Below are 24,134 nucleotides of genomic sequence, written 5' to 3'. Positions count from 1 at the left end.
GTGGGTTGGAAAGGGGGAACTGATTACAAGGATCCACATGTGACCTCCTCCCTGGGAGAGGGACGGCAGAGAAGGGGGGGAAGGGAGACTCCGGATAGGGCAAGATATGACAAAATAACGATGTATAAATTACCAAGGGCACATGAGGGAGGGGGGAGTGGGAAGGAAGGGGAAAAAAAAGAGGACCTGATGCAAAGGGCTTAAGTGGAGAGCAAATGCTTTGAGAATGATTGGGGCAGGGAATGTATGGATGTGCTTTATACAACTGATGTATGTGTATGTATGGATTGTGATAAGAGTTGTATGAGTCCCTAATAAAATGTAAAAAAAGAAAAGGAAAAAAATAGAAAAGAAAATGATTAGGGCAAAGAATGTACAGATGTGCTTTATACAACTGATGTATGTATATGTATGGATTGTGATAAGAGTTGTATGAGCCCCTAATAAAACGTTTAAAAAAAATTCAGTGTCAAGAGCTGTTAGAAAATAATTTTCTTCCATTAACTATCTGTAATAGTATAAGCCAGCTAGAAGAACAAGGTACAATAAATTGTGCAGATACCATGAATCACGTTAAAAAGTTATATAGTAACTGCATAGATTATTTAGAAGAGAGGATGGTACATTACAATATTGAACATTTTCATTAGGTTACATTAAAACGAGAAATTAATTGGAATGATGTACAAAAATCATTCGATCATATTACTCAAAATTTCCCATATAGTAATATTTCTGAAAGTGATCTTTTTTATTAATACATCTTTTATTGGGGCTCATACAACTCTTATCAAAATCCATACATACATCAATTGAGTAAAGCACCCTTATACATTCATTGCACTCGTCATTCTCAAAATTCGCCTTCCACTTGGGTTCCTGGAATCAGCTCGGTTTCCTTTTTTTCCCCTCTCCCGCTCCCTCCCCGCTCCCCCCTACCCCCTGTTCCCTTAATAGTTTATAAATAATTTTTTTATCTTACCTTACACTGCCCGGCGTCTCCCCTCACCCACCTTCCCATTGCTCATCTGCCAGAGAGGAGGTTACACATAGATCTCCAAGATTGGTTCTCCCTTTCTACACTCCCTTCCCTCCTGGTGTCGCCACTCCCACCGCTGGTGTTGAGGGGTTCATCCGTCCTAGATTCCCTGTTTCCAGATCCCTACTGCACCGCTGTACATCCTGTGGTATAACCAGGTCCACAAGGTAGAATTGGGGTCATGATAATTGGAAGGGGAGGAAGCGTTCAAGAACTAGAGAATGGTTTTGTGTTTCATTGTTGCTACACTGAACCCTGAATGACTCATCTCCTCCACACTACCCCTCTGCAAGGGATGTCAAGCTGTTTACAGATAGGCATTGGGTCCCCATCACGCACTCGCCCGCATTCACGGTGATGTGATTCCCACCACCACCCCTACCACCCCCAGCCTTTGTTGTTTGAGACCTGGTCTCCGCTGCCCTTCACGATCACCTATGTTGGTGTGCTGCTTCCGTGTGGGCTTTGTTGCTGCTGGGCTAGATGGCCGCTTGTTTGCTTTCAAGCCTTTAAGTCCCCAGACGCTATATCTCTCAGTAGCCGGGCACCATCAGCCTTCTTCACCATACTTGTTTATGCACAACCTTGTCTTCAGCGTTTATGTGAGGAAGGTGATCACACAATGATTGTTTTTGTTCCTTGGTATCTGCTACCTGGTCCATTCAACACCTTGTATTCGCTTAGGCTGTGTGCTTCTTCTCTGTGGGCTTTGTTGCTTCTGAGCTAGATGGCCGCTTGTTTCCCTTTAAGTCTTTAAGACCCCAGACGCTAAATCTTTTTGATAGCCGGGCACCATCAGCTTTCTTCACCACTATTACTTACACACACGTCTGTCTTCAGTGATCATGTCGGGAAGGTGGGTATCATGCAATGACCATTTAGCAGGGCGAGGTGCTATTGTATTGGGGGATTATGCAATGAGGAGGCCCAATGTCCATCCGCTGCCCCACTACCGAACCTATAAATATATGCACACAAGTCCATCTTCCCCATAGTCATAAATATATTTACATATGTACATGTCTGTATTTAGGCTTCTCTGTATGCACTTTGCCTCCTACTCCTTTCCTCTATTTCCTTTCGCTTTTCTCCTGTCCCACTACCATGTTCAGCCTTCATTCTGGTTTCAGTAATTCCTCTCAGTTACCTTGCCCTTGGTCACTCCCCAACAGTCCTCCCATCCCCTCCCTCCTCTGGTTTTGAACCATTCGCTGTTCCCTTGTCCCTGTGTTGGCCAACACCTCCTCCCTTCCCCTACCTCCCACGCTCTCATGTCCCTCCAGGACCGTTGGTCACGTTATATTCTTCTCTCATTGTTTGTCCAGCCTATCTTGTCTTGGTGGACCTGTTGATATCGTAATATGTGCATACAAATGCAGATGACTTTGACAGCACCCAAGTGGTACATACGAACATGGCTTCGACAGCAGCAACACCAACACGCTAATAGACACAAAAATCCACTAACATACAAAATTTACAAGGCAAAAAAAAAGACAAAACAAAAAGATAGCAAGAAAAATTGTTAGTAGTTCAAGGTCTGTTTGTTGGCCTTTAGGAGTGTTTTCCAGATGAAACTTGTGTGGTGCCATGTCCTGGCCCCAAAGTCCATCCTTTATACTCCCTCAGGATCTCTTTGCTCTGCTTCCTCTGCTCCTCCATTGCACACCCCCAGTGTTTGCCTCAGTGTGGTGGGGTCAGCTCAGTCGCACATCCCCCACTGTGTCTCAAGTGCTGTCCCATGTAGGGCCATGGGTTTGTCCAGGATGTCGCATCTCGCAATGTGGCCAGCTGTATGGTCCTCTCTGTATGATGGGCCCTGAGAGTGGGGCTATCGTCCTGTGGGCTTGGTGGGCCCAGGTGTACTCCACTACGTCCTTTCTCCTGCCTTTGTTTCAGCTTCCTTCTGGATGTGGTGTGGTGGGTCAGTTCCTTTCCCACACCAGACAATCTATTGACATTTTATGTGGTATTCCCTTCGAATGTGGGGGTTGGGCTAATTCTGGTTTGGGCCAGCGTATGGTCCAGCCTCTTTGTGTAGTCCTTCGTACTTCATGTTGCCCTCCTTGTTTGGTGTGTCGTGGTGGGGTCCATATGCATGTTCCAGTTCTGTGGGGACACAACCAATACTCTCCCCTGGGTGGGTTAGTACACTGTTCCCCCCCCCATACCATCCACTCAGATTCTCCCCATCCTGGTTTTCCCTCCCCCTGCCCCACTTCTCCTTCTTTATGCTGGGCTCTCATGTACCTCCCTAAGTGTGGCCTGCCCTCCCTCCAACTATCTATGCTTCCCCCCGTTTATTGTGGGATGTATGTTTATTCTTCTATTTCTGTCATGCTGATTGTACTTACCTCAGGGGACTCATGTTGTACCTGTCCCTTTGGGTCTGGTTTACCTCGCTTAACATAATTCCTTCCAGCTTTTCCCATGAAATAATGTGTTTCATGTGCTCATCCGTGCTTTTCAGTGCTGCATAGTACTCCTTTGTGTGTATGTGCCAAAGTTTACTAATCCACTCATCTATCGATGGAAACATAGGCTGTTTCCAAATCTTTGCGATTGTGAATTGTGCCACAATAAACATTGGAGCGCATATGACTGGTCGTGTTTTATTTGCTGCTTCCACCGGGTATCTGCCCAGTAGAGGGATGGCTGGGTCATAAGGTAGATCAATTTCCATTTTTTTAAGTATCGCCAGATAGCTTTCCACAGTGGCTGTACAAATCTACATGACCACCAGCAGTGGAGGAGGGTTCCTACTTCACCACAGCCCCTCCAGCACGTGTTGTTCTCTGATTTACTGATATGGGCTAGCCTCAGGGGTGTTAGGTGGTATCTCATGGTTGTTTTGATTTGCATTTCTCTTATCGCTAGTGACTTGAGCACTTTCTCATATGCTTATTGGCCATATGGATCTCCTCTCTAGTGAAAGTTCTTTTGCCCACTTCCTTAGGGGTTAACTGTTTTCCTCTTTTTTGCAGGTCACAATGGTGTTGTAGATTTTAGTAGTGAGCCCTTTGTCTGATTTGTCATTACTAAAAATCTTTTTCCAGTCTGTGGGTTGTCTTGTCACCCTCTTGGTGAAGTCTTTCGAGGTGCACAGGTGCTTTATTCTTATTAGATTCCATTTGTCGATTTCCAGTTCACCTGTGTGTACCATTCCCTGCAGTGAGCCTATGAGCTCCCTGGGGCAGTGCTCTAAGATTAGTCCCGATTACCTCCTTAATGGTCCTGATGGTTTGGGGTTTGACTTCTAGGTCTGTGATCCACCTTGAGTGTATTCTTGTGCATGGGGTGAGGTAAACATCTTGTTTCATCTTTCTACATGTGGATATCCATTGTTTCCAGCACCACTTATTAAAGAGGGCATCTGCTTCCCACTTGATGTTTTTGGGACCCTTGTCAAAGATCAGTTGTCTATATGCTGATGATTTTACTCCTGGGCTTTCTATTCTTTTCCACTGGTCTGAGTGTCTATCATTGTGCCAGTACCATGCTCTTTTGACCACTGTAGTTGTGTAATAGGCATTAAAATAAGGTAGGGCGAGTCCTCCAATTGTGTCCTTCTTCTTGTGGAGTTCTCTGCTAATTCTGGGTTTCTTCCCTCTCCATATGAAGTTGGTGGTCAGTTTTTCCAATTCTTTGTCATCTTTACTATGTTCAGCCTACCTAACCATGAGTAGGGGAGGGTCATCCATTTGTAGAGGTCACTTTTGGTTTCCTGTAATAGGGTTTTATAATTATGCTTATATAGGTCTTTAGTACTTTTGTTAAACATATTCCTAGGTATTTCAGTTTGTTTTTAGCTACTGTGAAGGGTACTTCCCTCTTAATTGCCTCTTCCATGGCCCTGTCTGATGTGTATAGAAAACCTACCGACTTCTGTTTATTGATCTTGTATCCTGCTACTCTTCTGTATTCCTCTATCGCTGTAAGTACTCCAGCTGTGAAGCTTTTGGGGTCTTCAGTGTATAGGATCATGTCATCTACAAATAGCAATAGTTTCACCTCCTCCTCTCCCAATTGGATTCCTTTGATGTCCTTCCACTGTCTTATGTTTTAGCCAGAACCTCCAAAACTATATTGAATAGAAGTGGGGACAGGGGGCATCCTTGCCTTGTACCCCTTTCCAGTGGGATTATTCTTGTCTTTTCTCCATTGACTATGATGTTGGCTGTTGGTCTTTCATAGATAGCTTGTATGAGCTTGAGGAACTTTCCTTCCAATCTTATCATCCTGAGTGTCTTGATTAGGAATGGGTGCTGGATGTTGTCAAATGCTTTCTCTGCACCTATGGATATTGTCATATGGTTTTTATCCGTTTTCTTCTCGATGTGGTGTATGATATTGATGGATTTTCGGATGTTAAACCATCCCTGAATCCCTGGGATGAATCCTACCTGGATCATGGTGGATGATATGTTTTATATACCCCTGTATTCTATTGGCCAAAATTTTGTTAAGGATTTTTGCATCTATGTTCATTAGAGATATTGGTCTATAATTCTCGATACCTGTGGGGTCTTTGGCCTGTTTGGGTATCAAAGTAATGCTGGCTTCGTAAAATGAGTTTGGGAGCTTGCCGTTCTCTTCTATGTTATGGAATATTTTGTGGAGGATCGGTATCAGCTCTTCCCTGAATGCTTGGTAAAATTCTGCTGTGGAGCCATCTGGCCCTGGGGCCTTTTTCCTTGTTAGGCTTTTTATGACCCTCTCTATTTCTTCCTTTGATATGAGTTTGTTGAGGTTTTTGATCTCTGTCTCAGATAATCTAGGGAGAGATTGTTTTTTCTAAATATTTATCCATGTCTTCCAGGTTTCTGAAATCATTAGAATACAAACCTTCATAGTACTTTGTGATTATCCTTTTTATCTCATTGAGGTCTGTTGTTATTGCCCCAGATTCATCCCTCATCCTGGCTATTGATGTTTGCTCCTTTCTATCCTTGGTAAGCTTTGCCAGAGGACTGTCAATTTTATTGATTCTTTCATAAAACCAGCTTCTAGTTGCGTTAATCTTTTGCATTGTTCTTTTGTCTTCCCACTGTTTGAGAACCGCTGCTCTATGTCAACTAACAATTACAACAACACAGTTAATACTCAATATATGAATGAGGAGAAAAGCCATGAACTTGGAGTCAGTAGTCATATTTTGGCTCTGCCACTTACTAGCTGTAACCTTGGGCAAGTCATTTCAAACGTGGATTTGAATTACCTCATTTGTAATGGCTATAATCAAGCATTTTTCATGAGGTTTGCCTTTGTTTCTTAGTACTAAAGTAACAGAAATACCACAAGTGGTGGCTTTAACAAACAGAAGTTTATTTTTCTCACAGTTCAGGAGGTTAGAAGTACCATTTCTAGGGGGGATTTTTCTCTCTCTCTGTTGGCTCTTCAGGAAGGTTCTTGAGTCTTTTAAATTTCTCTTTATGGGTTCTTTGGTGACCTATCTCCCCCAATTTGTGCTCCCTTGCTTCCTTACCTAATCTGCTTCTAAGGTCTAAGAAATTATTTGCTTAAGATGCACCCTACATTGATATGGCTTTATTAACATAAGCAAGACCCCCTATTTTCCAAAGAGAGTACATCCTACATAGGGGTTAGGATTTATAACACATGATTGGTGCATGGGAGGTAGACACAATTTCATCTATAACAGCTTTTTTGTGAAAAATCAATGCACACCTAGTATCTACCATAGTGGCAGCACTTCATATCTTTCCATCTACTCTTTGTTATATAGCAATTTTGTTTCCTTATTTCCCCCTAGTCTAAGCCACAGTGATCCTGCCACCTCTGCCTTGGATACTTATTTTGTTGCCAGGTTAATTTTTGGGTGTATCTGACCTGTTACTGTCCCAGGAATAGAGTTCCTGACCGCCATGTTGTAGATATCTGACCCTCTCCTCTCCCTGAGCCTCTCTCACTGCTAAGCCCCATAGAATTTGCTTCCTTCAAGGCCAGTTTTGGAGCCACATATAAACCTTGTTACCTCTCCAACTCAGTACAACACTGGACCTACCCATGAGGTAAGGATAATTTCTTTCTAGAACAGTGTTCTATATTCACCTGTATCAAAGGAGGCTCAGGTATAATACACTTAAAATTCTGACCAATTTTCCCATTGACCCCTTGGGGGTACTTATTGAGAAAGTTAGAAGGTCCCCTTTGTTGATGTGACACTATAGGTGGCAGTATGTAGAGTAGATCTGCCTGATAAATTTTAATCCTGAATGTTTGACGAGCTAGAAGATATCAGGTCAAAAGATGAGATGCGGTTGGCAGAAAAGATCACCCTAGAAGTAAGCAAGCAAGCAAGACTGGTATAAGCTAAAACAAGAAAGATGATTTCTATGGGTAGGTTCAGTCTGAGCCCAGTGACCAGCAGGTCAAAGTTAGTGACCTTAGGGAACATAGTGTTGACACAGAGGCAGTTTGCTCTCTACCATGGTTGAATAGTTTCAAGGGAGTGTGTTGTAATTCGCCAATTCATTCGATGTTTATTGAGCTCCTACTATATTCCAGATTCTATCCTAGGTGCTGGGGAGGCTCTGTTTTACATATTAATGGGCAGATAAAGGTGATTAACAGAAAAATATACAATGCATCAGATAGTTAGAAGTGATATGGAGAAAATACAGCTAGGTAAAAGCGAATGGTGGCATCATCTTTTAAAATAATGTAATAAGGGAGAAGGCCTTTTCAATAAGGTTATATTGGAGTATATACTGAAGCAAATGAATGTATAAGCTATATTAAATTATATTGAAAATATCCACACATACTCCCCCCGCAATGTAGAGGCATAGTTTTGTGCCAAGGTATAGAGGTGGGAGTGTGCTTGGTTTTGAAGAATGACAATGTAGAATGGAATGAGCATTGAAAAATGAGTCATAGAAGTGGCAGACAGGTTTTTTATCTGGAGTGAAATGGAAACTTTAGCGGCTTTTAAGGAGAAGAATAAGAGAACCTGACCTATATTTTAATTGAAACATTCTATCTGCTGTGTGAAGCACAGATAGTATAAGAGGCAAAAGTGAATACAGGAAAGTCATGATTAAAGGGTTTATTAAGGAAGTTAAGAAATTGTAATGCCAGCGAGAAATGTTCAAGGCAGTTGTTTACCAGGACATGTTACTAAGTTTTGGGTCTGTCACTACATGCCCAAAGGGGCATACTATACCACTCTACTATAAGTCTCAACCTGAAGACCTTCAATTCAAGTTCCATGGGTCAGCAAGTCCAGATTTCCCAATTAAGTGCCCAAAGGCACCTCAATCTGCAAACTTGCCTACTGCACCAAAGTGCTCATCTTTATTACACTGTGAGCCATTTCCTTAATATAAACTCTGTATACATACATAGACGCCCTGGTGGTGCTGTGCACAAAGAGATGGCCTGCTAGTCATAAGGTTAGCCATTCGAAACTGTAAGGTCTCTCTCTCCTGGCTAGATTCCAACCTCAGTCCTTGGTTCTGTGGGAGAAAGATTTCACGCCAAAGCCGGGCTCGTGATCCAAGTGAATTTAATGAGAGTTAAAAGAAGCTTCAGGTTTTACACGGCACCCATAGTATTCCTTTGACCATGCGGCCTGGCAGAGGCTGCTCAGGGTCACGCAAGGCTCTCTCTCCTCCCACGAAGACGACCAGACCAGCCCCTCTCCCTTCCGGTCCCTGCCTTTTCAAGGGTTCCCGGAGGAGGCGTGGTGAACGACCCCAGGTCGATCCCATTGGCTGAATTGCAATCACCTGGCCCAGGTGGGCTGCTCCAGGTGTAACGCCCATCCGAGCCCACCGGCGGGAAAATCCAGCCTTGTCCTATGCTGGCTCTCCTGGGCATGCATAAATGGACTTCCCAATTCCCTAGGCTAAGTTGCCTAACAAAACCATTCAGCCTTTCCAAAGGAAAATGATGAGGTGCTCTGCTGCAGAGAACTTTGACAGTTTCAGAAACCCAAAGGGCAATTCTACTCTGTCATAGAAGGCCACTGTGAGTAAGAATTGACTCAATGGCAATTGGTACATTTGCATATATGTTTCATTGTTTTTGATTCTCTAGAGAATCCAGGCTAAGCCACCATGGTCCAAGTCATGAAAATACAGTTCTTTCACCATGGATTTTGGATATGAAAAATTTCCCAAGCACCAGCCTCCTAGACTGGTTCTCACAAAGCTATGAGTCAAGTCAGGTATGCTGACTTTCCAGAATCTGTCCCTATTGCTTCTTCCTTCTTTCCTGATACTCATCTTCCTCTATCTCACTTTTTTCTGCTGAATGCTCTGTGTGTCATCCCCTTACTAACCAGCTCCTCGCACTCCCCCACTGATAAAAGTGAGGGTTCCCCTCTTCCCTCAAAAGGTCATAACAGGCTTGATTGCATCCAGCAGGTTTTCAATTGATACTTTCTAGCCCATAGCCCCTGGAGAGGCCCTGGCACCCCCTTGATTTGGCTCCTGTGTTGATCCAGATCCCATTTCTACTCTGAAAATCAGGAGGAGGTGACCTCCCGTACCCTGAATAGTTTATATTATTTCTCTGTCAACCCTGATCCTCTCACCAGTAGATCTCTTTTCTCTGAAACCTCCTGACAGGGAAGGAAGGTAAGGGTTGTGGGGCAGAGTCAGGATGAACAGAGGAATGCAGCTATAGGTTGGAGTTTTAGCAGTATGCTATGGATTCAGGGACAGGGGAAGCTAGAAATGGTCAGCACTGGGGTTGAGAGTGATGCTTGCCTCTATATCACACTCTGGTGGCCTCTCTGTCTTTCTGTGGCTTTAGACGTTCCCTCTACCCTAAAATTCAGTCAGCATTTTGTGAGAAGTTGGCGAGAGGTATTTGTACAAAGCTGTGGCAATGACTCACTGGAGTTAGACAAGAAAATGATGGGCTATCGTATGTAGGTGAAAGAGGTAAACCCTAGTGGGTGGAGTAATAGCTCTAAAGTCTTTCTGTCAACTGTTTCTGGGTCTCAAACAAAAGGGGCTGCAGGAACTGCTGAGCCTGGGGTCAGATTGTACTTTTCGATTCATGCTTAGGACAGTTGGCTGCCTCTTATTACCAATCTCAGACTCTCTTAAGCTTTCCTTGGACATCCAAGTGGAAAACAGTATCCTGGGTGGTTGCTTCTCAACAGGAAGCAAGGATTCCAGAAAACTTCCTGGCCTTCTATATCCTGATAGTAATAATAATGTTAATAATAAGGAGGAGGGAAAGAATTAATGAATTTTGCTTTATAAAGAATGTCACTAAGATAAGTACTATTACTAAATCAATTTTTTTGTATGAAAAAAACCCCTGAGACTCAGAAAGAAGGAGTTTTTGGCACAGAGGTAGAAAGTAGTGAAAGCAAGATTCAAACACGTCTGTGTGACTCCAAAATTTCCCCCAGCTATTCTAGTTTCTCTGCATCCACAGTTCTTGTCCCTTGGCCCACTCCCCTATTCTCTTTATTCTCCCCTTCTGTGGCAGTTACATAATCTCCTGTCGACTTGAGCGAAGGGGTAGATTCTAGCCTGTCAAACAGGTCATAGTCACTTAAGCCTCTGTGTGGGCATGGCCTTCTCCTGAGGATTTTGCAAATTCCTGTCTTCCTCCCTGAAGCCGGGACACATATTCTCTCTCTGCTACACCTTCCTGTTGACAATCCATATGAAACCACACTGATGGCAGCCAGAGCCCTGGAGATACTTCCACTGCCACTGAATCCACAAGATTTTCCATCCACTGGCCTGTGATCTTCCTGCATTTGGCATCATTACATGTGTTTAGATAGTCTGAAGAGGAATTCATAGACTGGTATAAGACACATGGGCTAATATACTTATGGATTTTAACTGCACTGGACTGGAATGTCTTATTGATACATCATTACTTTTTGATATAAAGCTCTTTCCTATATGTATATGAGTCTTCCTGGATTTGTTTCTTTTGTCAACCCAGACTAACACACCTTCTCTACTCTTCTCATGCTCTGTTTTGTGTCCTCTTTGTCATACATTTTCCACTACTCTCTTCCCATCTCAGGCTTTATGAAAAACATTTAGTGTCCAAATCACTACTTTGTCTGAAATGGGGAGCTCATCTGCTCCAGATAGACATTTTGCTAGACCAGATAAGATTTCACCACTGGAACAGTAAGAAATTTATTTCTGAGTCTGATGTAAGGAAGTAGAAGCTTAAAGATGTTCAAACTAAAAGAAGTGAGGAAACATGTGACAGGAGGGTGTATGTGTGTGTGTGTGTGTGTGTGTATGTGTGCGAGAGAGAGAGAGAGAGAGAGAGAGAGAGAGAGAGAGAGAGAGAGAGAGAGAGAGACTAGGTGTAGGAAGACCCAGTAGTAGATACAATTTCTACCCAGTAGTAGAAACAATTTCATGAGTAGATAAACACAATTAAAGATAGTCCAAAGTGGTAAAATTTAGGGCAGAAGCATCTGATTTATCTCCATCTTTGCAACCATTGTAGTCCAACTAACATGCCATAAGTCTCATAAAGATGTTCTTAATGAAGGTCACTACATCTCTTGAACACTTCATTTTCCCATTTCATTTTACTTCACAGCATTTGACACAGTTGTATGCAGTTAAAAACACTCTCTTCTTGACTCTTCTACCTCTGTGCCCTTTAGGCATCCCAACTGCCTTTCTGATCTATCCTGCTCAGTTTCTTTACACAAATTTCTTCTTTTCTCATTCCTTAAAATCTCCCCAGACTATTACCTTAGCTATCCCCTCTTGTCATGCTACACATGTGTGCCCTGGGCCAGCTCACCTACATGGGTATTTCTTTACTGATGCCTCCCACATCTCTAGATTCACTCCAGATATATCCCCCCCCCGAAGTCCATACCTGGATGTGCCCCTGCCTAACAAGTATATCAATCTGGATGATCCATAAGCACTTTGCATTCTACATGGCCAATTCAGAACTCAAAAAAATCTTTGCGATGTAGTCAATGATTATGGTGGCTGGTGGAATAGTGGTTACACATTAGGTTGATAGATGCAAGATCAACAGTTCAAAACCAGCAGGGGAACCACAGGAGAAAGAGGAGGCTTTCTATTCCTAAAAAAAAAAAATCAGTCTTTGAAATCCACAGGGTCAGTTTGATCCTGTCTTTTAGGGTTGCCAAGAGTTCAGATAACTCAATGGTAGAGAATTGGATCAGTATGAGTTCTAGCCGTAACTCCTTATATTATGCATTTTAATTCTGGACCTTATGGCTAGGGCCATAAAGTCATGTTGGAGGGAGTTCTCTATAATACTAATGGAACAAGACTTAAGTGGAATTGAGTCTTGACTTTAGTAGAGGGTGTGAAAAGAATCACACCATTTATATCCTTGGAGGTAAGATCTGTGATTGGAATGCAAAAGTTGGAAACAAAAAGGAATGAAGAGTAATTGGCAAATGTTTTAGTCCGGGTAGACTAAAGAAACAAATTAATAGACATTCATATGTGTATAAGAAAAAGCTTTATATATAGGAGCAATTGAATATCGAGGAAGCATCCCAGTCCAGATCAAGTCCATATGTCCTATATTAGTCCTTATTTTCAGTACCAATCTATAATTTCCTCTTCAGACTCACAAAACTCATGCAATGATGCCAAATGCTGGAAGATCACAGGCAAGTGGGTAGAAAGTCTTATGGATCCAGTGGCTGTGGAGGCATCTCAGTGCTGGCAGGGGTCTCCAATTGCCTCCTTGAGCTCCAGGGCACTAGCATAGCTCCATGTGTCTTGTCAGCAAGCATGTCTGACAGGGAGTGAGCATGTGTACTGCCTCCAGCGAGCTATTTATCTCCTTAGCTCCTCCAAATGAGGTCATCAAGCTGTGGCCTGATTGACAGGCTAAACTCCACCGCTTCTTTCTTAAGTTTCAAATAGACAACAGATTTTGGGACTACCACATAAAATATGGTTTGATATAGAAACAAAGGTGGAAGTCACATAATAAAATTTTCCAACACAAATGACTAGTTCATAGCAAAAATACCCTTTTTCAACAACACAAACTGCTAACATCTCCAGATGGAATACATAGAAATCAAATTGACCACATCTGTAGGAAGAGACAATATCACCAGCTAAAACCAAGCCAGGTCCTACCGCACAACAAACCAATTGCTCATATATAAGTTCAGGCTGAAGATAAAGAAAATTAAAACAAGTCCACAAGAGCCAATATAAGACCTTGAGTATATCCCAACTGAATTTTAAAAACATATCAAGAACACATTCACTGCATTGAACACTAATGACAGGAGACCTAATGATTGTCAGATGGCAAAAAGAGCACAATTCTTGAGGAAAGCAAAAGGTCACTAAAAAGACAGGAAAGAAAGAAAAGACCAAAATGGATGTCAGAAGAGATTCTGAAATGTGCTCTTAATTTTAGAACAGCTAAAGCAAATGGAAGAAATGATGAAGTCAAAGAGTTGAACAGAAAATTTGGAAAGGAAGCTCAAGAAGACAAAACAAAATATTATAATGAAATGTGCTATGCACAGCCCTAGTTAGTAAACCAAAAAGGGAAGAATACACTCTGCAAATCTTAAGCAGAAAGAAGTAAAAAAAGAGTCAAGCCTTGAGTTGTAAAATTGAAATATGTTATGGGCAAAATATTAAATGATGCCAGAAGCATCAAAACAAGATGCTAATATTATATCAGATCACTGTACCAAAAATAAACAGGCAGCATCCCACATTTCAGGAGGTGGCGTATGAGAAACAACCACTAGTACTGAAGGAAGAAGTTTAAGCTACATTGAAAGCACTAGCCAAAAACAAGGCTCCAGGAATTGATGGAATACCAATTGAAATTTTTCAACAAGCTGATGAAGTATTCACTTGTTAATGCCAGGAAATTTGGAAGACAGCTACTCGGTCAACTGATGGGAAGAGATCCATATTTGTACCCATTCGAAAGAAAGGCGAACCAACAGAATGCTCAAATTATAGAATAATTTCATTAATATCACATCCAAGTAAAATCTCGATGAAGATAATCTTGCAAATATTGCATCAGTACATTGAAAGGGAGCTGCCAGAGTTTCAGGATAGATTCAGAAGAGGTATGGAATAAGGTATATTATTGCTGATGTCAGATGGAGCTTGGCTGAAAGCAAAGAAGACAAGAAGGGTGTTTACTTGTGTTTCATTGATTGTGCAATGGAATTCAATTGTGTTCATCAGGCAATCATGCAAACAGAACAAGGGAATGCCGCATGGTTTAAAATCAGGAAAGTGTGTGTCAGGGCTGTATCCTCTCACCATACTTATTAAATTTATATGCTGAGAAAATAATCAGAGAAAATGGGTTATATGAAGAACAATGTGATATCAAGTTTGAAGGAAGGCTTATTAGCAACTTGGAATACGACACAACCCTGCTTGGTGAAAGTGAGGAGAATTTAAAGCACCTGGTGATGAAGATCAAGGATAGCAGCCTTCAGTGTGGATTATAACTCAATATAAAAAGGCCACAATCCTCACAAATGAACCAACTGTTGTCCTCATGATCATAGGAGAAAAGATTCAAGTTGTCAAGGATTTCATCTTGTGTTGATCCACAATCAATATTCATGGAAGCCACAGTGAAGAGATTAAAAGACGTATTGCTTTGGGTAAAGTGGCTGCACAAGACCTCTTTAAAGTGTTGAAAAGCAAGGAGGTTACTTTTAAGACTAAGTTGCACCAGATTCAAGCCATAGTATTTTAAATTGCCTCATATGTATGTGAAAGTTGAACATTGAATAAGGAAGACCAAAGGAGAATCAATCCATTTGAATTGTGCTGGTGAAGAATATTGAAAGTCCTATGTACTGTCAAAAGAACAAACAGACCCATCTTGGAATAACTACAGTCAGACTGCTCCTTAGAGGCAAGGGTTTTCAGACTTTGTCTCAGATGCTTTGGACATGTTTCAGTAGAGACAAGATTTCTTGGTAAAATAGAGGGGTAGGGTAGAAGAGGAAGGCCCTAGACAAGATGAATTGACACCATGGCTGCAACATTGGGCACAAGCATAGGAACAATAGTGATCCTGGCACAGGATCATGAAGTGTTTCCTTCTGTCGTACATAGGGTCGCTAAGAGTTAGAACTGACTTAATGGCACCTAACAATATGATCTGCTAAATGACAAGATTATATCTCCATCAAAGCCATTCCTTTGTGTATAAGATCCAGCTTGTACACCGAAAAATCTCAGTGTTATCCAAAAAAAGAGTACATATGAGATCTCTGTCTGGAGTGGTTGAAGCTGAGACCAGAGACAGCGGATAATGTGGCACAGAGACGACAAGACAAAGCAAAGGAACCAGGTTGAGACCAGAGACAAGGAAAACATGAGCCTGAACAGCGTTGCAGTCCTAAGACTATGGGATTGTGAGACAGTGTCACAGGTGGGCTACCTGGTTCACAGAGGAAAGGACCAAAGGATCACATGGCTGAGAAACTGAGGACTGGATAGAGACTTGGTTGTTGGTTGAGAAGAGGTTTTTGTGCAGGCTATATTCTTACTCTTTACTGAACTTAACTTTCAGTAATCTATTAACTTCCCTAATAAACCCTCATAATTGTGAGTTGTCTCTGTGAGTTCTGTGTGGCCATTGAAATGAGTTGAACTCAGCATAGAAGTAGAATGCTGTGGGAGGAAGACAGTAAATTAAAAACAGATGGATGGTGGAGGCACATTTGACCTCTGCCACATAGCAATAAGGAAACCAGAGAAGTTCAGATATGGCCCCTATGCCATTATTTTTTGCAGTCTCCCAACTGTTTTCTACAATAACAACAGACACCATCAGCTGGTGCAAGCTGGAAACCTTAGAGATTCACCTTGGCACTTCCCTCTTCACCACTCCTACAATGATTCAGCCATCAAAACCCCTTGCTTCTACATCCTAAATATACCATTAATAATTCACTTTCAAAAATGTTTTGAAAAGGATGATGGCAACATATGTACAACTGTGCTTGACACAATGGATGTATGGAATTTTACAAGAGCTATAAGAGCCCCTAATAAAATGATTTATTTTAAAAATAAATAAATAATCGACTTTTCTTCATACCCTACCCTCTACAACCAAGCTGACTCCATCATCTGTCAACTGTCATAGTTAGATACCACCAAGTTGATCTGACTCATAGACACCCTATGTACAACAAAAGAAAACACTATCTAGTCCTGCTCCAGAATCACAATAGTTCTTATGTTTAAGCCCATTGTGGCAGCCTCTGTGTCAATGCATGTTGTAGAGGGCATTTCTCTTTTGTTGTGCGTCTATTTTTCCAAGCATGATGTCCTTCTTCAGGGCCTGGCCTCTCCTTACAACATGTCCAAAGGACATGAGATGAAATCTCACCATTCTTGTGATACTTCTTCTTCCAAGACAGATTTGTTAGTTATACTTGAGCTCATTGTTACAGCCTATGTGCCAGCCCTCTAACTGAGGGTCTTCCTCATATTTGCTGACCCTATACTATACGAAGTATGATTTCCATTTTCTGATGCTTGTCTCTCCTGTTAATGTGTCCAAAGTGTATGAGATAAGGTTTTACTATCCTCAGTTTTATGGAACATTCTGTCTATAATTTCTCCAAGATACCTCGACTATATCAATAGCTTCCTCACTGATCTCTCTACTTACACTCTTGCTCTTCTATAACCCAGTATCCACCCAGAAGCCAGAAGGGTCTTAAAATTACAGCTAAGATGAACTTCCTTCCCCTCCTTAGCAACTTTCAATACAAGGAGACAAAATTTTCAAAACCACTTTATGAAGCCCCTTTGTATAGTCTCATTGCCCTCCAGATAAATTCCAAGCTCTACCTGACCTGGTCCCAGCCTACTTCTCCAATCTAATCTTTTCATATCTCCTCCAACCCCTACTCAAGCTTCTATCCCACAGTCTAGGTTTTAACTCACTGCAATTGAGTCAATACTGACTTATAGAGAGACATTATAGGACAGGGCATAATTGCCCCCTTTGAGTTTCTAAGACTATAGTTGCTTACGGAGTAGAAAGCTCTGTTTTTCTACCGAGGAGCAGCTGGTTGCTTCAAACTATGAACCTTGCGGATGGCAGCCTAATTTGTATCCACTTAGTACTAAGGGTTTTGTTCTGCGCCTTAACTGAGCAGGCATTAAGCTCTTTTAGAATGAGGGGGAGGCCAGAACTGAAGTGGGTTACAGAGGGTCGGTGACTTCCAGATATGGAAGAAGAGTGTCTATATTGAAATTGGGATGAAAGACAGGGCCTCCTAAGTGTCATGGAGACTTAACTCATTTCTGAATCTTTTAATCAAGTGTGAACAGACTATAAGGTTTTGTTGAGACCTAAAGGAAGTTGGTGATGTTACTTATCGTCTTCGAATAGGAAAAGTTCCAGAGCTCAGAGTTTTTTTATAGCTTCCTTGGGGCCAAGATGATCGTTTGTAAATCCAGGCTTGTGGTATCAGCCATTGAAACAACAACCTGTAGCTGATAGAACAAACAAACCACAATTCTGACAAATGGAACAGCCCATCAGACAGCAGAGGCTTTAAAGGGAGAGACTGTGGGAATTAGAGGTAAAGACATAGAGACACAGAGAAATAAGGATAGATGAGAGACAAAGTATAACCATTAAACAGGAGGAGGACTGAGCTATATGGACAAAGAAAGATACCAAAAACAAGACTGGGATTGTGAGAAGAAAGACAGAAACAGAGAGAGAAAGAGAGGTTGAAAGAATGCGGATGAGGTAGAAGAGGTAAAAATACATATAAAAAATGAAGAGAAATAAAAGATAAAATAAGCAGCAACAGAGGAGTCAGATAAAGACAAAAATGTATAAAGGGAGAGAAGAGAGAGAACAGTCATGAGAAACAAAACTAGTGTTTGTACAAGCTGTGCACGTGATTAGATGGGTTTACATAGCAAAATAACTACATACGTGAGCAGAAACTGCTCAAAGGAGTTCCAAGTTAGACAGCCCTGTACCCAACACCTGAGCACAAAGAACAAGTCATCATGATTATCTTGGAAAGTATCTGACTGTGAGAAAGTTCTTCCATATTGTCTGAATGTGGAGTGCAGAGGTTAACAGGAGAGGGGCACAAGGAAAACCACCTTGATATGAGGTTCAGGTCTGAGAGGCTCAAAGCCAGTCTGAGAGTGAGAAAATCTTGAAGCAAGTCTATTAGGAAGAATGTGTGTCATTCACTAAGCAAACAGGGATACCAGCATCAGATACAGAGCTGGGATACAGGCCAGAGATCTAGAGCTGGCTCAAGGGTTTAGGAGAGATGGAGTTCAACTAAGTGAATTCTGAGCACTTGTGTATGTGGTGTAGGGATTGCAAATTGGAACGGCGTGGGAAGACCATTTATTTTGTATCCAATTCTGCCTACTTGTTTCCTTTTCCCATTGGCCAGAGTAGTAGAAAGTGAAGAATGCTAGATTTTAATTGCAGCCCAGCAACTTCTTAGCAATGTGGCCTTCAAATTTAAATTAGGCACAACACTATTTACCTCAACTGATTGCTGGGATGACAACAAATTGGAAATACTAGCAAAAGCCTGGTGGAAATAGAGTTCACCACCAGTATGTCAGTGTGTCATATTGTGGTGGCTTGTGTGTTGCTATGATGTTGGGAATTATGCTATTGGTATTTCAAATACCAGAAGGGTCACCCATGGTGAGCAGGTTTCAGCAGAGTTTTCAGAATAAGGCAGATTAGGAGGAAAATCCTGATAAACTATTTTTTAAAAGTAGCCAATGAAAGCCTATGGATCACAATAGAATTTTGTCAGATTTGCTCAGTTTACATCATCAGAAAAGACCACTCACTGGAAGAGGACATTGGGTTTGGTGAAGTAGAAGGCCAATGATGGTGAGGGAGATCAATTGGCACAATAGCTATAGCAGTGAACTTGAACATGCCAAAAAATCATGAACACGATGCATGACCAGGGATCACTTTATTCTGCTATATATAGGGTCACCATGCCTTGTAGTCAACTTGATGAAAAATAAGAAGAAAAGTTTGAAATATTGATAATAGATTTATATGGGGGCCACATGGAAAGCATCTACTTCTTTTATGATATAACATACCTTCAAAGACTCTCCCTGTATATTCGTATTTTCTACTTCTGTCAACCATTGGTCAGTGAACATATCTCTTGAACCAATTATTTCATGGAAGGAAATATTTGGGATGTAGGCAAAGGCACTACTTATCAAAGGGTATTTCAAAGAGTTTTAACCCTGGAGGAAACAATTTGGTTCAAACCACTTTCTAATTTTAGCTGACTTAAAAGCTCCCGTAAAGCCACAGGAAAGCTTTCTGGGATAGCCCCTAACTGAGCAGAAAGTTTATAGGGTTGAACATGGGTTCCCTCAACCATACATTTCCAAGAAAGATACACAGGGCAGGAAACTCTCAAGAAACTCAAAATAGAGCTGTTGAGAACACTGCCTCTGGTTCACAGACAACACAGGTCAGGACAGTTTTATGTATATGTGTATAAACATATGTATTCATATGTACACATACACATACGTATATATTCACTAATTGTCTATTTGTTGTACTATGGCGACTTGCATTCTAATGTGATTCTGGAAGCTGGATTATTGGAATTCCAAATACCAGCCGAGTTACTAAAAGTGAACAGGTTTCTGCAGAATTTCTAGACTAGGGAAACACTCTAAAGAAGGAACAATTTGTCCACTTTTAAGGACTTCATCATTGAAAACATCATGAATAGCAGCAGAGCATTGTCAGAAACAGTGCCAGAAGATGACTCCCTTAAGTCAGAAGGCACTTGAAATATGATTAAGGAAAAGGAAAAGCTGCCTTCTCAATGTAGGTTTGACGATAATGATGAGCATGGAATAAAGCCTTCAGGTGCAAACTACTCGAGACTATTATTTTTTTATGGGGGATGACTCAAAATGAAAAGAAATGGCTGGAATTTGTTCTAGGATCAAGTATTTCTCTCTTGTTCCATGACAGAAATTTCTCCCCTGACTTTTTAAATATTGTGAATGGTCTTTTCTTTCTTTCTCTTTTTAAAATATTTTATCTTTATGCTACTACGTTTTTCTTACCATTTTTGTTTTGTATTGTATCATTTCTGTTGTGTTTCCCAGTTTGGGAAGCACAAAACGAGTGGATGCATGGAGAAAATAACTGATACAATGGTTTATCAGGGGTGTTGGGGAAGGTGGGGGAGGGGAGGGGATTTGGGAAGCAAACAATTAATCTGGGAGGGGAGAGGGCGCTTTAGAACTAATTTTGATTATGTGTATATATAACGCTTTAAAAGTGATTTAACTGTGGAAGTGTATGATATGTGAATACAATTGAGTTAGTTAGTTTATTGTGCCAACCTGGCTGATAAACACATGTGGGGTTAATTGAAGGGTGGAAGGATAAAGGCTCAGTAAGCCTTGCCTTTCTAGTTCTCAGGTCTCTTGCTTTGTGGTGGTCAGACCAGGGTTCACCTGCCTTAGCAGTTCCCTACTTCAGCCTGCAAGGCTGACTTCCTGCAAGACATCCTTGAGGAGAAGCCACATGGACCTATCCTGATGTAGCCCTGGGTGCTGAAGCACCCGTGTGGAGACCCTTGCCAGCGCTGAGAGGCTTACACATTCACTGACTCGGCTTTCCTCCTGCAGTTGGCATCACTGCATCTATTTTGTGAGATGGAGGAGGACTTATGGATTTTTGTTGGACATATGGGTTAATGGGTTAATGTTGGACTTGTGGGCTTGGGGAGCACTGGGTTGGGATGTTTTCTTGATGCTCATTTAACTTTTAAATAAAACTCTCTCTTATACATTAGTTTCTGTAGATTTGTTTCTCTAAAGTACCCAGACTAACACATTAATGACCCATATGTCCAACACCAATCCACAAAGTCCTCCATTTCACAAAACAGACGTAATGATGCCAATTCAATCAATGTAGAAGTGGTTAAATTGGAGAATATTTTTTGTGTATATTTTTTTCCAAAATTAAAATAATTGCATGAATACGTGAGTCAAAGGAAGAATGAGATATACTAGAATTGGTTTTGGTGGTGATTGTATAACTCTTCTTGATATGATTGAATTATTAAATTATAAAATAATAGAAAAGAAACAGTTTCAAATATCAATTAATAAAAGGAACCTGAAATATATGAAGTATGAATCTAGGACAATTCGAAGTTGTCAAAAATGAAATGGATTGCATAGTAATCAATATCCTATGTTTTAGTGAGCTTAAATGGACTGGTATTGGCCATTTTGAAACAATCACATGGTTTTCTATACCAGGAATGACAAATTAAAGAGGAATGGCATCACAGTCATGATCAAAAAGGACAATTCAAGATTTATCTTGAAGTATAATGCTGTGTGTAATATTAAAAAATTCAAAAGTTGGAAACAACAGCAGTTGAAAAATATGGTGGTAGTGATAGAAGTGAAGCTGAAGATTGCATGATAGAATTTTGCAAGATCAATTACTTCTTCATTGCAAACACCTTATTTCAACAACACTAACATCAACTATCCACACGAACTTCTCCAGATGGAATACACAGAAATCAAATTAACTACATCTGTGGGAAAAGCTGAAACCAGGCCAGAGCCCAACTATGGAACAGACCATCACTTGTGCACACTAGTTGAAGTTGAAAATGAAGTAATCCCACTTGAATTTTGAGAACATCTCAAGAACAGATTTGACGCATTGAAAACTAATGACAGAAGACCTGACAAACTAATGGATGACAAGCAAGACTATCATACACGACGGAAGTAAAAGATCATTTTAATAACAGGAAAGAGACTTTTGGGAATATGGCCATTGGATAACAAGCCTGGGAAAATCTCCTCAGCAAATATTGGAGAAGTCCCAACAGGAACAAAACCATAGTTACCTTAAGCCTAGAGGAACAGCATGAATTATAAACACACAAAATTTTTCTTTATTTTTTTCTCTTTTAATCAGAGGTCAGCAATGATGGTCAATTGTTTCTGTTCCTGACTCCCTTCACCACTGACCAGTGGCCGGAGCCACTTAAGAGCACTACCACTGACCTTGAATGACCCAGATCCACCTCAGGTCCCATTTAAATTCACCTAGGCAAACACTTCACTTGCCTGGGCCCTGGGAGCCCTATGTGGCTAGGAGACTACATGGGTAGCTTAGCACAGACATCTTTACTACTCAAGCAATGCATTTTGCTATGAAAAGGAAAAAAAACCATATTTTCCCCTTTACTTCCTGTGTTAGTCCATGTTGACTAGAGAAACAAATCCATGTCAGTAAAAGAGAGCTTTAAATCAAAGAGCAATTACATATTGAAAAAAAAAATCCCAGCCCAGTCCAGATCAAGTCCTTAAGTCTGGTATTAGCCGACATGTCTGTTCTACTCTATAAATTCTTCTTTAGACTCACACAGCACATGCAATGATGATGAATACAGGATGATCACAGGCTGGTAGGTGAAAATTCTTATGGATTCAATGCCAGTGGAAGCATCTCAGTGCTGGCTTTTCCAGTTGTCTGGGTGTGGTTCTTTAACAGGAAGGTAAAGCACAGAGATCCAGCCTCTGGTGAACTGTTTATCTCTGTAGCACCAACAACCAAGGTCATCAAGCTGTGACCTGATTGAAAGGCTAAACTACACTCCTCACTCCCCATAACCTTAAGTTTACAGGAGATTATATAACTAACAGCCTTGCTTATTTTTCAAGACCCCCCCCCATGTGCTCCTTCTTCCCCTGTGCATCAGACACATAACCCCCCACCAAAGAAGTAGGAATCTTCACCCAAATGGCAGGATTTTATTTTGACTTTTATATAATTTTTTTCATTTTAATATATATTCCTCTTTCTATATGACAATCCACCGTGTAGATAAACTTGCCTCCTAGGTAGATATAGAAAATCCATGCCTACCCAATACAGATTTATTTTTCTTTTGGTTAACTCTTGCTTTTCTCCTTGGCCCCTGTGGGCCCAGGCCCAACAAAAAAATTCATGCTGCCATAGCAACCCAACTCTAAAATCCATACCTAAGCCAAGCTTCTGTCCCCCCCTTTTTAACTCTGAAAATATAAATATTCCCTTCTTATTTTGTCTTACATCTTTTCTTGCTGTTTTATTCCCTTTGTTGCTAATTTATATTTCTCTTTTTGGCTTTAGTTCTACATCTTCTAAATAGATACATATCTAAATCATCTTCTGATTTGAATATTTGCTTACCTGCCCCACCCATTATCTCTCTCTGCTCTTTCTTATACTATCTCCTAGTGAAGAATTTTTATATGCTACCTATTAAGTTTAGCTACCCCTCTAAAGCATGTTTTCCAATTATATTTGCAAACCTTTTGGTCTATCCATACAGCCCCTTGCTAATACTACTACTGCTTTTATTCCCCCTCTTCTTTTTCCTCCTCCATTTTTCCCACTTACTCAATTACTTCCCTCTCTCATTTATTCCCCCATAATATACTTTCCACCTCCTATTAGACTTTCCCTTTGTAACTCTAAAAAATCAACTGCCCCTATACAACTCAATACAAAACACTGCTAATAGCTGCACCATGATGCCACAGAAAGAGCAGTCAAATGCAGTACAACCAAAATTCAAGAAAAACAAGCTCACACAATCACAAATCGCCCAAATCCTTTGAAAAACATGCCATAAAACCACCAACAATAGAATTTAGAATTATGATGTTGAGGTCCTTTCAAGAAATGTGAGGAGCACACATAAATTAAGACAATGGAAGAAATTGAAAAGCTATAAACCTCACACCAAAAGAATTTCATAAGACAAAAAAGGGGATAACAAAATTAGTCATCAAGGTTAAAAAATTAGCAATAGAATGGAAGAACAGGAACCATCAAATTAGTAACCTCAAAGACAAAGAGTCTATCTACAACAGATGAGAGAAACAATCAACAACAACAACAACAAAAAAAGGAGTCTGAAGAAATTCTGAGAATGATATGGGACACTATAAAGAGAAAATCTACCTCTTATAGGGGTCGCAAAGCAAGAAAACACACAAAATCTACAGAGAAAATAGCACAGAAA

The sequence above is a fragment of the Tenrec ecaudatus genome, chromosome X (assembly GCF_050624435.1).
Source record: "Tenrec ecaudatus isolate mTenEca1 chromosome X, mTenEca1.hap1, whole genome shotgun sequence".
Taxonomy (NCBI): domain Eukaryota; kingdom Metazoa; phylum Chordata; class Mammalia; order Afrosoricida; family Tenrecidae; genus Tenrec; species Tenrec ecaudatus.
Note: the sequence above shows the minus strand (reverse complement) of the source record.